General features: G+C 49.6%; 1 protein-coding gene across 1 annotated transcript in view; it reads right to left on the bottom strand.

Moving 5' to 3' along the window:
- Positions 1 to 10198: 10198 nt before the first annotated feature.
- The window catches only part of RBL2 (RB transcriptional corepressor like 2), a 77443-nt gene continuing 76190 nt past the window's right edge, over positions 10199 to 11451 (bottom strand). The window contains exon 23 of the mRNA XM_070262941.1: positions 10199 to 11315. The gene's annotated coding sequence lies outside the window, so the exon portion shown is untranslated. The remainder of the gene's footprint in view (positions 11316 to 11451) is intronic.

The following is an 11451-nucleotide window of genomic DNA, read 5'->3' as shown; positions in this document are numbered from 1 at the left end:
ATAAAATATGTTCTATGCCCAGATAGGGTAATGCCAGTAAACAGAGCACCAACTCAGCTAATTGTGACCTGTCCCCCACATGATGCCCTGAGTCAGCCAGGGGAATGCTGCTAAAATGTTTAAGACTGGATGGTGGAGGGGAGCCCTGGTTTACGGTGTTTGACAATTTCCGTTGTGTAAATACTCCCACCTTGGCCAGTTTCAAGCTACCAGTGAGGTCACTGAACGCTGAGTTAGGAAACTGACGTGCCGTCCAGCTGCCTCTAGCACATCAGGCTCGCTGCCCACCCTGTCTGAGCAGATGGCCTGTGAGGCTGCCCACGTGACCAGGGGCCGGATAAACTTTCTAGCAATAAAAATTCCCTTCTCTAGACACTGGTTTAACTTACTCTATGGAAACGGCGCTCTGCCCCCTGTGGACAGCCCTTTAATTTAGCAGATCTCCCAATTCCCCAATTTCTTCTCTAAGCTTCTCTTTCAGGAAAACTTCAGAGTCTGTGCCTGCACTCAGCCACCCACCCAGCCAGGACACTCTTGTGCTTGAGCCAGCCCAACTGACAGAATCAGAGCAAACCACCCCCTGGAGGGAGCTCCAGAGGTCATCGAGGCCAGCCCCCTGCCTCTAGGCAGGACTCCTTAAATCGTCCCAGACAGAGCCCGCCTCATGCTGGGCCATTTGCTCTGAGCGCCCTGAGCAGCCAAGTAAAGTTTTGTGCTGACTGCGTGGAGCGCCGTCGGTGGCAGCACGCACCGCCAGCTCATAAGGGAATCATTAGTGACACGCAGCAGTGTGCGAGGGCCCCAAGGCCTGTGGCAATTAATCACCTTTCCTCTCTCGGCAGCACCAGCTGTCTCAGATGCAGCCATCCTCGAGGTAGCCCTTTAATTGTCCCTGGAGAAGGCAGGTGGGTGAGGGGCCACCTGAGCTAACGTTAGCAAGCAATCCTCCCGAAGAAAGAAGAAAAAAATTTTTTTCGAGTATTCAAATATTTCTCACTTACTTTCCAGAGTCTGTTATTGGTATAAAGGTTGAAGCTCAGGCAGCTTAACTGTTATGTGGAATGACCTTTAGTTTTAATATTAATATATTATCGTAAAGTCTATGCGAATCATGAATGCAATTTTGGTATTCATATAAAATGCCACACGCTGAACCCATTGCAACTTTTTTTCCCTCTCGTCCTCCAGTAGGCTGCAAACGGGGTGAATTAATATGCGTCATCTTCCTCTCCCCTTTATTTACTTAGAGAGGGTGGCCAGGCAACTTTATCAAGAGTAACATTATCAAGAGCTTTTCTGCAAGCTTCTTTATCATATTCACATCCGCATCTGCTCGACACTTGTCAGTGTCAATCAAATCGCAATAATACGCAGATGATTTGCTCATTTGGTTTAATAAAATCTTTCTGCTTATTTGCGCTGCCTCCATTACACCACGTAATTGCTGTGCCGCGGAGGTGAAAGGCAGCCAGTTGCCTGGGGGATAAGAGGAGACGATTGCTATATGAAGGATTTGTTTCTTTGCCTCTGTCTCTCCCCAGTCACTCATATTCCTAAAATTAATATTGTATTTGAATCCAGCCCAGCTATTCTTATGCAGGCTAACATTGTTATTACTTATTATTTGGATGTGAAGTCATTTATTTTTAGTTTTATGTCCAAGCTGTCAAGCTAAATTTCATTGTGAACTGCCACATACAATTTTTAACTGCCATTTAAAACGAGATTCCAACTCTAAATTATGGAGAGAGCTTGTTCAAAGGGCCAGCCTGACAGGAAGTGCAGCAAGAAGCCGCTTTCCCTGCAAATCAAAGGGGCTCCCCGGGATGCTGTGTGTGGAGGAGAGCGCACAGCCTTAGTACTGCATGCTGCCCTTGATGGTGGCCAGACCCGGTGGCCGTGCAGAGAGAGGGCGCGCAGGCAGGTGCAGAGCCCTGGGCGGCACCTCTACTTGAGTGTGTGCTGCTGCTGCTTAGAGAGAAGCGGGTAGGGACTGTGTGGCCGGCCAAGACAGGCTTGCAGAGAAGATGCCAGCCTGCCAAAGCTGTGGAATGATTTGATGTTGGGCCTGGGGGCTGCATAACCCCCTCAGGAGGCAGGGCTCTGCCAGGTGTGGCTGGGGAGATACCGGTCAATTTTCAAGTTGTTCATGGTTATGCTTTGGTATTCCCACAAAGGACACCATTTTTCATGGAGCACAAACAAGTATTTGGAAGCTTTATCTTGTCGGTTTAGCTGGATCCTGGTGATGTGGGCAGCTGTAATCCCAGGGACCACGTTCCCTTCTCCATGCCCTCACGTCTGGTATGACATTCGGTGGGAACGGACTTCCCACTGGCAGCCTCGCACCGGCAAGCACCCATTGCACCCCTCAGCTTAGTGCGTTACCTGAATCCACTCATTAACTGTCTGTGAAGACACCATCTGGGATAAATAGCAAGCTTGTCCTGTGAATGAAAAATGAAGATGCTGAGATGGAAGGAGGCTAAGATGATCAAAGCTCTGGAAGCACCAGATCCAGCCCAAAGAGGGGCAAAAAGAAGAGGTTTTGCCAGGAGGAGGCCCAAGAACAAGCTGGTGCTGGGATAAAGCGGCAGCTGCCGTCAACAGCTCTGGGACCACGATCTTGTCCCTGGGTCACCACCAAGGACTTGGGCTTTCTTTCTCCTCCAAGAAGGTCCAGTGTTTGAGGAAGCCAGTTGCAGACCAACCCAAGAGCCGCTCACGCCATCGCTGCTGTCAGTAGCACATCAAGGCTTGCAGCCACGCCCCGGGCCCAGGACGCTTTCCGGGCCCTCTGTTAAAAATGTCAGCGCCTGCAAATAGACCCCGAAGGTCCCCACTCCCACGCCCCTCCTGGCATCGGTCCCTGCTGAGCTAGGCCGTCCTAGACAGACCTCAGCCGCTGGGACACCCAGCCCCAGCTTCATGTCACACGGCAAGGCGAGAAGTGGGAACGTTTGGGTCCCTCCTCCTTTTCCTCTTGGTTGATCCCCCTAATCTCTGGTATTAAAAGGGCCTTAATTCTAAACGCACACACTTTGTCTTGAGTGCCGACTTGAGTTTATGAAACAGAACACACTCGTGGAGGGCAGAGGCGCTGCGGTGGCTGCGGAAGGCTGAGGGGGGTCGACCCCAGCAGGACAGGGTATTGGGGATTTCTCTGTTCCTCCGCCCCTTCGTTTCTTTGGCACGGCAAAGAGACTGGTGTTATTTTCACAGATCACAGATTTTTGTGAGCTGGGGCAGGGCGGGGGTACTTGAAGGGAGCTCCTAGTCCAAGCCTGCCCTGCCTGGCCTGTAGTCCAGTCCATCCGTCCTGCCTGAACACATCTCAGGCTGTAATTTTCGGTGGGTGAGTCATGGCACCGGCTATATTGTGAATCTCGCCACCAATGTTTTTATTTTTAAATAACTTTATTGAGATGTAATTCACATACCATACAATCCTCCCACTTAAAGTGCATGATTCAACGGATTTTAGTATTTTCACAGAGTCATGCAGCCATCACCACAGTCAATTTTAGAACACTGTCATCATCTCAGAAAGGAACCTTGTCCCCTTTAGCTGTCATTCCCATAAGCGCCCCTCCGCCCTAAGCAACCACTAGTTTACTTTGTTTCTACAGATTTGCCTCTTCTGGACATTTTAGGTAAATAGAATTATATAATACGTGGTCTTTTGTGACTGGCTTCTTTCACTTAGCATAACGTTTTCAAGGTGTATCCACGGTGTAGCGTGGATCACTACATTCGTGTGTTGCTTAAAGATAGGGACACCTTCTAAGAAATGTGTCATTAGGCGTTTTCGTCATTGTGTGAACATCATAGAACGTACTTATACAAATCTAGGTGCACACCTAGGCTATAAGGTACTAAGCTTATGGGGCCACTTATACATGAGGTCTGCCTTTGACAGAAACGTCGTTATGCAGTGCGTGACTGTGCTGTGTTCCTTTCTATGGCCAAATCATATTCCATTGTAGGAATAGACCACATTCTGTGTATCTGTTCATGGGTTCATGGGCATTTGGGCTGTTTGCATCTGTGGCTATTGTGAATACTGCTGCTATGAACATTCGTGTACAAGTTTTTGTCTGAACACCTGTTTTCAATCCTTTTAGATATATATATTCCTAGGAGTAGAATCACCAGGTCATTGCCACCAACTTTTGATAATATTTAAGACTAATTTTGGCCACAGTGACTCATGTCATTTATCTCCTTTCCCCCTTCTTCAAACTCCTCCCCCCATAAACAAATTCCATTGGCATAAACATTCAGAGTCAGCCAGGTCTATTTTACTGAAGATTTCATACACAGACCAAGGAAGGGGTCCATGGTGAACACCCACCCTTCCTGATGAATAAAAATCTCCCTTTGGCCTCCTCGGTCTCCGTCTCTCTTCTCTCTGGCCCCCTCCCCAACCTTTCTCCCTCCACCTCTGTCTTCTCCCCTCATTTGCTCCTTCTGTAGGCACAGCTCCTTCCAGCTCAATGCCCACACATACTCGTTAATACTCTCTTTAAGCAGAGAAAAGACCGCACAATGAAGAGGATAAGCCTGAACTCAGTAAACTAGATTCTTCAGTCACGGGGATCCACCCTCCTCAGAAAACACTGGGAGATGGAATATAATTTCTCCCAGCACATTACAACTGCCAATGGCCCCCATCCCAGGGACGTCCTCGTCAGCTTTCTGCAGGGCCCTTGGTTTATGCAGAGGTCTCACACCAGTGACCCAGCATGGGTTTGATTATACCCTCAGTGTTTGAGCATTTTTCAGTTTTCTGCTTTTAAAAGTTAGGATGTCTCCCATTAAAAAAAAATCCAGATTTCCAGTTTCTCTTGGAAAATTAGAAGACCTGACCATGGTAAACCGCGTCCTCGCCTGGCGCTGGTTGGCCAGATCTGAGCACTGGTTGCCCCTTAGGCTGGAAGGTACCTTACCCCAGCCCAGGCCTGACCCCTGTCCCTCACTTCTATGTCCTGTCCTGTGTTCTCTGTGGGCATTTGGATAGCTGGCCCATGCTCTATGGCAACCTCAATGCAGCGCCAAAGAAAGAGCAGGTCTTAGGAATACTCAGGACTCCGCCTGCTGAGTGTGGTCAGGCAGGAGCAGGTGACTCTGCTGAAGGCGACGTACAGGCCAATGACACGGTAGGGATGCCGTTTAACCCCCTCTGAGGAGCCGCGGAGATTTCTGTCCTTCAATAGAACGCAAGACTCATGGAGGTCAGCAACCACTGCCCAGAGAGCCAACCAAGCAGACGATTCATTCATTCAGCAAATATTTATTGAGCACCTACTATGTGCCAGGCCCTGTTCTCAATTCTGGGGACACGGCCAGAATATCAGAGAAATCAGAGAAATATCCCTGCCCCTGAGGAGCTGACATTCAAGAGGGGGAAACAGAAAATACACACGATACAGGAGTAAAACACATGGTTTATTAGAGGGGTGGGGGAGGGCAAAGCAGGAGAAGCGGGTGTTCGTGGAGCTGAGGGAGGCAGGGCTGCAACTGTGGACAGAGTGGCCACCGTGGACCTCACCGAGAAGGTGATGTCTGAGCAAAGGCCTCACGGAAGTGAGAAAGTGAGCCACATAGCTGTCTGGAAGCAGAAGAACTTTCCAGGTAGGGGGAACAGCGAGTACAAAGGCCCGGCACTTGGCACACTGAGGAAGGGAAGGGAAGCTGCCGCAGCTGGAGCAGCATGGGCAAGGGGGAGAGTGACGGGCGAGGACAGAGACTAGGGGGGGTCTTAGGGGACGCTGCAAGGCCCTTGGGTTTTACTCAGAGATGGGAAACCATGGGGAATGTTGAGCAGAGGAGTGACAAGCTCTGAGTTAGGTTTTGGCAGGATCGCCTTGGCTGTGTTTGCAGGGTGAACAGGGAGAGACCGAGAGGAGTCTTTGACAGCAATCCAGGTGGGCGGGGAGTAGGATGGAGGCAGATTAGCAGGTGAGAAGCGGCTGGATTCAGGATGCCCCTGAAGTAGCGGCAGCCCAGATTTGCTGATGGGTTCAGTGTGGGGGATGAAGGAGTCTAAGGTTCTGACCATTTACAACACGGGAGGCCTGTGGAGGATTGTTTCCAACATTTTGCCATAATTAATAACCTATTACCTTTGGAGTTTTGCACCTGTGTGAGCAGAAATCTGTTGGATAAGTTCCTAGATGCGGAATTGTTAGGGCAAAGGGCATGTGCATTTGGATTTTTAATAGATATTGCCAAAGGTGGTATCAATTTAAGCTTCCACAAGCCATATATGAGAGTGTCCTGACACATTTTCTAACACAATGTGTTACCAAATTATTTGATCTTTTCTATCTTAGAGGTTTTTTAAAGCGAGTTTTAGTTTGCATTTCTCTTCTTACAGGTGAGATTGCCTGTAGGCCTTGACACAGAACCCAGAAATGTCACTCAGCGGGAGAATTCGATGAGAAAGTCTGGATTTGGTGCCCGGTCCTTGCTTGGCCTCTTCCAATGGCCCAGGGCTGTTCTGGGCCCCTTTGCCCAAGAGGAAATAAACTGAGACGCTTATTCCCTCACGGGTTTAGTCAATGGACGTGGATCCGCCCTGAAATGGTCTGCTTTCAAAACAGAAATGGAGGAGCAATTCTTACCAAAAAAGGATGACTGGTCCATGGTGGTGTTTGAGGCTCTGTACCACTGATTCATTCATTCATTCATTCAACCGGTCAGCTACTGACTGAGAGCCTGAGATGCACCAGGCACTGGGCTGGGCTTTGAGGAGGTGAGAGAGTGAAGACCCCTGGGCTCAAGGAAACGGATGTTGTAGCAGGGGCCAGACAATAACCAAGCAAACAAACAAGGATTTCAAGAAATAGTAGGTCCTGTGAAGAAAGGAAAATAGGACCATGTGACAGTGACTAAAGAGAAGGTCTCTGGGGAGGTGACATTTCGGCTGAGGCCTGGAAGAGGAAGGGAAGGCAGTTGTTACGCAAAGATCTGGGGCAGGAGCTTTCCTGTCGGAGGGAGGAGGCTGTCCGAGGGAGCAGCCCAGGAGCAGAGCGGAGGCTCGGGAGCGGGGCCGAGTGCGCCGAGGACAGAAAGCAGGGGGCGCGGACGCGAGCCGGCCGCGGTCAAGGACTGCATTGTCTGCGGCTGCAGTTTGAAGCCCAAGGGAGGTTTAAGCGGTGGCGGGACGGGGAATGGTCAACAATCGGGGCCGGGGACGGCTGGGTAGTGTTTGCCCATTTTGTTGGTGTAAATATTCCCATCGTGAGGGATTCCGGGCTACTAACGTGAGGTCACTGAACTCAGTGCTGGAAAGAGATGCGCACAGACAGAGGCGCCATTGGGTGAAAACGGTAGGTCCTTCCAGGACTTGTTTTACTGAAAGGATTCTGTTAAAGGGCATTTTGTAAAGCAAAGCGTTACAGGCTGGTAAGAGGCGGCCCCAGCACACCACTGGGTTACGGCGGAGAGTCACATGCGTAGAGTCATATTCGAAAGATCATTCTGGCTGCTGCGCGGACCTTTTTGATCCTTGAACTCACACCTGCCAACGTTGCCTTCACTACAGAGCCAACCAGATCATTGCTTCCTACAGCCCGCCTTCCCTTTCTGCTAGCATCTCCCAGCCTCAGGTCTGAATTTTATTTCAACAAGGGACTTAATCTTGTTTGAGGCTGATTCATTCCAGCACCAAAAGCCACTTCTCTTTAACTTCTCCTTTTGTGTGGACATAGTCCAGAGCAGAAAGGAAAACCCTTTGTGACTTTCCACGCTGTTTTGGTTGCCCTCCTGCCGTGGGCATAGAGACTGGCTCTTGGCAGTGCCCTGTGGACTCTTGTCTGTCCCCCTGCCCCTGGCTCCTGAGCCACTCAGGAAACCACGCTCCTCTAAAGACTAGCCGATTGTGTCTGTGTTTGGAATGTCACGCATGGGGACAAAGAGACCTGTTTCTCTTTCATTTCCATGCAGGTTCCATGTCTAATTTAAGGAGGGGATGAGAAGCGTAAACAATCTTATGATGTCTCACCATCCTTAAAATTCTGAAATTACTTTGGTCTTTGTTGGTCAGCAAATAAATTAATTTTCACTTGAAGAAACATCATTTTGAATGCCTTTCATTCTGGTCTGGCCTCATCGCACGGTCCAATTACCGAGGCGGCTACCGCCAGCACGGACGCCGTGGGAGCCGTAGATCAGAAAGTGTTTACCCGACTTGCAGGCATCGATTCATTCAAGCTCTCTGACAGAGCTGATCATATTTTATTTTCCCAAATCTTCTCTCTCAAATTGATTTTTCAGAAAGTTTTTAATACAGGTTTATTCACCTGGCTAATCCATTTATCTTCAGTTCCACCTGTAAAGTCAAGAAAATCTCTGGGGTGACCTGGGAAAGGAAAGAGATGTTCTCTCTCTGCACTTAGCTCTCCACCTCCCCCGCTCTGACCCCTTCCGTGCATGCACACTGCACACACGCTCGTATGCACACTCAGACCCCACACACAGCCCTCCACACGTGCAGCTAATTAGCTGTGAGACTGTATACCTCACTTCACCTGCTTAGGACTCTGTTTCTTCTGCAAAATCGAAGGATTGCACTATTTTAGCTTCCAACTCCTTTCTGACTTGAGATCTTTAGAATCAAATTGTTAAGAGCTGGAAGGGATGAGGGAATCGAAACCAATCTCTTCTTTTCAGTTGGGGAAGCTGAGGATCTTGCTACAAGAGATGGCACCCACGTCCTAGCTAATAGTGGCAATCATGGCGGGCCAGTGATGGGGAATGGACTGCTAGACCACAGCTCCACAGCCCCTGCCCCCGTCCCTGAGGCCAGAGGTTACTTCTCTCTGTCCTTCTCAAGAGCAGAAAGACTTTGTTGCAGAAGCAAAGACCTTTCTCTGGGGGCACTCAGGCAAGTGGCCGCTTTGGGAGGTGTCCTCCTGTTGTTGGAGCAATTGAGTGGGTAGACAGACACAAATTAAAAGAAGCAGGTCTTGAAAACTAATACAAATGACATGAGAGGCTGTGGGTGGCTGTGTGTGCTCTCACGAAGGGCGTTACCATCGAAGAATCTCAAGCATAACTCCGACCCTTCCAGGCTCCTGGAAGTGTCGGTGTGCCGGGAAATGTATCAGGCACCGTGAAAATGAATGTGGTGGAGCCGCAGTGCGAGCTTAGTCTATGGATTGCGTCTGTCTGCGTGTCAGAGGCAAGCATGTCTGTGCCTAGGGTCCCCACCCTTCAGTAGGTCCCAACTGCAAAGGTAATAACTTGTTGACACAGCCCAGCCAAAGCAGCAGCCTGCCCTGGATTATGCAGAAATCGCTCGTGACCTTCGGCCCGTGGCTCTCTGGAGCCAGAATGTGTGCGCTCTGTCATGATCCTATTTCAGAGGGGGCTGCGCCTTTGGCACATGTGCCTGCCTTTTCCTCCACTGTTGGGTGGACTTCTTGGGTGTGTAGTTTACAAAAGAGAGGGGACAAGCAGAAGTATTTGTTGTCACAGGAGAACCTTCGCATTGCCCCCATGGCTATCAAACCAAACGTGATGTCATCCAGGGGCTTATTGTCACTATTTTGTGCTGCAATCCATCTCTTTCACACTCCTTTTTCACAACATGCAGTCAGCTGTCTCCTGTGTAAGCAGAGAGAAGAGCGTGACCTACCCAACCGGAGAAACAATCCGTGGCAATCCAAGGCCTCCCCTCGGCTACGCTAAGTTTTTGCCCAGGAGCTACCGGTCTCCCGTTAACTCCTTGCAACCATCAGCTCTGAGAGAATTGTTAACTGAGATTCTCCCTCAGATCAAGCTGAGGTGGCGCAGCTGCAGGAAAACGGATATAAAAGCACAGAAGGCCCAGCTGATTGACAGCCCTCTCATTCTTGAGTGGGCTGCTCTCTCATCTTTACAACTTGTGTTGTAAATACGGAAGATGGCCCTCTGCCCATGGGGTTACCAAGTGCTCAGTAATAATAAAATGTGACCCTTCTCCTGAATAAACAAGAGAGAGGGCAAACCAAGAGGACCATGGGAGAGAGCGTGTCCCGTCATTGAAGAGATGCCTCTCTTTCCTGTCCTGGATTTCTCTGCAGTGTAAGAGTCATATGCCAAATTATTGAAGTGGCCATTGTGGCCACCTGCCTCTGCCAGCTCCTGTACCCTTGACAGACCCCAGCTTGGGCCTATCCAAGGAAGGGACCCATGCAGTGACCACTTTCTCTTGCATTTGTCACATCTCTTTAATTAGACTGCAAGCTTTGTGAAGTCAAATGCTGTATCCACTCTTTGTTTCTTTATCCCTCACATAAAAAGGACATATTTTCCAGGTCTTTGTTTCCTTGGTGTCACCTCTCAATCATATAGAGACTGTTGGCTGATGAATTGGCTAGAATTCCTCATAGGAAGATAGGCATCCAGCCCAAAGGGGCACTATTTAGCAGCTTTGCAGGGGTTGCCAACTGGCAGCCTGGGGGCCATTTTTGGTCCCTTGTTCATTGGCCTGTGTTGTGTTAGAAGCAACATATCGAGGCAGGCATGTGGCCTGGCCACAGCGCCAGAGTTTTAGATCTATTGGCTCATACCTGGCTTGATTCCCATATTCATGTTATCTGCTGGGCCATTTGCCTTGTGCCCACGGCTTAGAGAATTCTATTAACACCTTGTTGGCAAAGACAGGTCATGGAGTCAATGGGGACAGATGGGGGCCCATTTTTACCCATGGAGAGGTTGGGACTGGCAAGAGCTTTGACCTTCATTTTATCATGTCTGTTTTCCTGGCATCCGAGATTGATGCTATGTGGTGGTTTGTGCCCCACCCCATCCTCCTAGCCACAGACAACGATGTGGACTGGAGGCCTGGCCTGTGCTAGACCATCAGAGTCCCTCTGCTGGGAACTGGGACCGCTGGACGGAGAGACATGAAGAACCAAGCCTGCCGAAGGTGGTGTCCAGGGCTGACATCCTCTCAGCTTAGGACCAAGAGTTTCTTGTTCCCAAGATTTCTGCCAGAAGTCCAAGACCCCAGAATGGAGGGTCTTTAGACTAGTTCATATCACATGACAATCCTTGAACCAGCGGGGGTGGTGGAGAGTGAGAAGGAGTGGAATATTCTGATTGGCCAGTCCTGGTTCACTTGGAGCTGGGGTTGAGGGGCGGAGTCAGTCCCATCTGAACAACCTGGATGAAGAGCAAGTTAGGAGGGTGAGCTCTCAAGGGAAAGTAGGGTGCTGTTATCTGGAGGAGAAGCAGAGCTTGGTGAGAGGGAAGACATCAAAACAGATTCCATTTCTGCTGCTTCTCTGGCTGTGGCCTCCTTCTCTGAGCCTCAGTTTCCTCATCTGCAAGATAGGGACAGTAAGGATTAGCCTACTGGGTTATCGTAAGGATTAAATGAACTAAAACGTATAGAATGCTCATCACACTGACCCAGAGTAACAGCTCAATAAATGTTAGCAACAACAACAATTATAGCTA

This window comes from Equus caballus, chromosome 3 (assembly GCF_041296265.1).
Source record: "Equus caballus isolate H_3958 breed thoroughbred chromosome 3, TB-T2T, whole genome shotgun sequence".
Classification (NCBI taxonomy): domain Eukaryota; kingdom Metazoa; phylum Chordata; class Mammalia; order Perissodactyla; family Equidae; genus Equus; species Equus caballus.
This window is presented reverse-complemented; position numbering and strand designations above follow the sequence as displayed.